The sequence below is a fragment of the Maylandia zebra genome, linkage group LG9 (genome assembly GCF_041146795.1).
Source record: "Maylandia zebra isolate NMK-2024a linkage group LG9, Mzebra_GT3a, whole genome shotgun sequence".
NCBI lineage: Eukaryota > Metazoa > Chordata > Actinopteri > Cichliformes > Cichlidae > Maylandia > Maylandia zebra.
In genome coordinates, this window is record NC_135175.1 from 23244353 (window position 1) to 23247864 (window position 3512).

Consider the following 3512-nt stretch of genomic DNA (forward strand, 5'->3'; position numbering starts at 1 on the left):
TTTAAAGCTGGGAATCACCATGACTGCCTTCTTGCAGGTGCATCATTTTTTGTGAGAAGCTTAACATATGAATAAAAACATTTCAAAAGCAATTGGGGTGATTGATAAGATATCAACTTTAACATCTATCCTTCAGTCCCCGGCTTACAAATCCTTCCTAGATTTCCTTCAATTCAGCCAGAAGATGAACAATATTCTTTGTCTGCAAATCCAGTCTCATGGCTGCCTTCCCCGCAGGTTTCTTTTCAGCAACAGGTTAGCCACAAGGGCAGATTAAGCCTTTTCCCCTCCCCAACCATCCAGTAACGCCAGCAGGCTGTATAGAGCCCATGTTGGGTTTTGCCTGTTGAATAGTGGCTTATGGCAGCTAAAGACCTCTAGAGGGGGAATCCTGAGGGGATTACTCTCACGTCCTCCATGAAGTGGGAAATCAAAACACGTCTTGAGCGTCTGGGGGTGATCTAAAGCATTCAGCATTCCCCCGCATGCACGCACACACACACACAAACGCAAGCGAACACGTCTACGCTCATTTGTCAACATGCACAGTTGCACAGCCTCACAGACACATGCATACACAAGTAAACTTTGGGGATATTGGATGCTCCTGTCCCTTTTACCCATTGACACCCAGAGTTTTTTTTGATACCCACGTATAGACATCTAACAAGGGACAACTCCACTCTGAGAGGATTAGTGTAAGTCGGACTGATAATGAAATCATGGACTGAGTAGCTCTTGGGAGGATTTTATACAAAAGAGACCTGAATTACTTTGTCTTTTCTTTTTTCACATCCTTTATTTTCTATGGTGAGAACATTAAGAACAGTATGAATTCTGCAGCACATGTCATCCTGTGACCCCTCCCCATCCCTCCAAGCAGGGAACCCCAACATTTCCACCATCCATACAGAAACTGCTTAGCCTTCTCTCATCAGCAGCGGAACACATCATCATGGCATTAAGCTGCTGTAAGGCCCGCATCTTCTTTCACCGCAAGAGTTCAGCTGGGATTACACAGACTATCAGCATTCTCCTGCATAAATAGATTAAAAACTAGGCTGTGCCATGGTGAATTGTCAAGCGTCATCATGCATTTCTAAATTATCGTAGAAATGCAGCGAGTTATGTCTTCATTTTCTCCTCCATTCGTCTAGTGGCTCTGCGAGCGGTGCAAGGTTATATGTAAATTTGCATACATAAACTGTACGTGGAGAAACTGCAAAATCATTTCTTAGACAAGAAGAAATATTATTACTATATAAACAATATAATTACCTTGTTGGAATATTCAAAATCTGAAAGGTAGATGTGATTTATGAGCGTTGTTTTAATAAATATTATGTAATTTAAATTGAATTAACTTGATATATTATTAGTTTTCCTGAATTCCTGCTCTATTTTAAAACGTTACTACAGTTTTCCTGATCTGGCGGCGGCTCCTACATCAAAGTTAATTATAATAATATCATTTGTTTGTTTAAATGAATGAAACCCATCAGTGAACTAAGTAGAACAACACATATTGTTAAAGCTGAGCCCCTGATGAGCTTTCAATACAGGCGAGTAAAAAAGGAGATACGCCCTTTTACACTTTTAAGGTTCACATATCAGGATATAATAAAAATCATATTATCCTTATCAGGACTTAATGTTAGGTAAATATAACCTCAGATAAACCTTAGCACATGATTTATTATATCATGCCCTCATTTATTTAACAGAAAATTACCCAAAATGCAGAAGAATTTTCCACTGGCATTAAAAGTAGCCAGGTGCTGCTAATCAAATGCACCTGATTAATTAATTGATCGTCACAAAGTGTGAGCACCTGTATGAAAGCAGATGGTTTGTCAGTTTGCTGTTCTGAGGTGTGTGTTAACACAATGCCAAGAAGGAAAGGCATAAGCAAAGATCTTAGAGAAGCAACTGTTGCTGCTCTGAGATCTGGAAAAATGTTACGACACCATTTTCGATTGCAAAATTACATGTGAAAAAAGTTGAGATGTTCGGCCATGAAACAGCAAGCACGGTGGTGGAGGGGTGAAGATTTATGCTTGTTTTGCAGCCACACGTGGACACCTTGCAGTCACTGATCAATCATAAACTTCTCTGTATACTAAAGTATTCTAGAGTTAAATATGAGGCCGTCTGTCTGACAGATAAAGCTTGGCCCAAACTGGGTCAACAACAAATCTACAACAGAGTTGCCTGAAAAGAGAAGAATCGAGGAGTTAGGGTTATGGCGCAGTCACGGTCCAGACCTCAACCTGATTGAAATGTTGTGCCTACAACCTCAATAAACTGAAGCAACGCCATAAAGAAGAGTGGGCCAGAATCTCTCCACAATGAAGTGAGAGACTGATAAAGCTACACAAAAAATGATCACTTCAAGTGATAAAAGTAATAAAAGTGGTTCGACAAGCTACTAAATGATTGGATGCGCTTAGTTTTTCTTTTAGTGCTTCTGCTTCTTCGACTCAATGTCACCACGATGTATTATGCCATGTGTTGTTCATTTAAGGTTGTATTCACCTAATTCTAAGACCTAATAATGGTGAGATCATTTTTCATTGTAAAACCTTAGAACTGACAGAGGGTGTTCTTTCTTCTTCCATGGCTGCACATACTGTTTTGAGGCTCCAGTATTTATGTGATTTCTGTCATGTAATTACGCCATTAAATGTCATTTTACATTATGCCATGCCATGTCACGTTAGACGGTTTTATGTTACCGCTATGCCTTGTCTGTGTTCTGCACAGCATCAGAAGGAACATATTAATGCAGACACTTTATTAGAAACTACATACAGTAGAACGCCATTCAAGGACCTGTCCACCCACATCATCACATCATCAAAAGGAGGATTTTCAATCTTAGGAACTTATCTTTTAGCATTTACAATTGCAGTGAGTCATGCACAAACGCCCTTTTAACTTGCTGTGAGGGAACACGAGCATAAACAGCTGTTACTTGTGAAAAGAAGGCTACACTTCTGTTTGGCAAACATTTAGAAATAGCTTGCCCTCCATTCAAGTTGGTCAGACTCGAACGATTTGCTTGAAGTGTCGAGTCACAGCTCCAGTGAAACTGACCTGTAGCTTATGCACAAAGAGCTTGGGGAGAAATGTAGGTCAAAAGCTAATTATGTGGTCTGGCAAGTGGGGCTTATATCAAGAAATTTCTCAAGGGCTACAACAGATCTGCCTGCACATGCTTGCTCAAGACACGTACCATGTGATCCATTAGGCTATTATTTGTTTAGGTACAAGACACAGTCACACCTTCACCTCATGAACTTAATGGTCTTCGAGAGCCAAAGTCCAAATGTCAGTGGCGGCTGTCACCATGCATTGTTGACTTAAATTAAAGGTAGAATTCAGCGAGTGCAATCATATTTGTCAAAACCATCCCTCGTGGAGGGTCTCACGTTAGAGCAGTAATTTAGGGATCAGGAAGGGAGAGCCACCTGTTGAGAGACAGAGGGTAAAAAGAATCCGCAGGCCTTCCC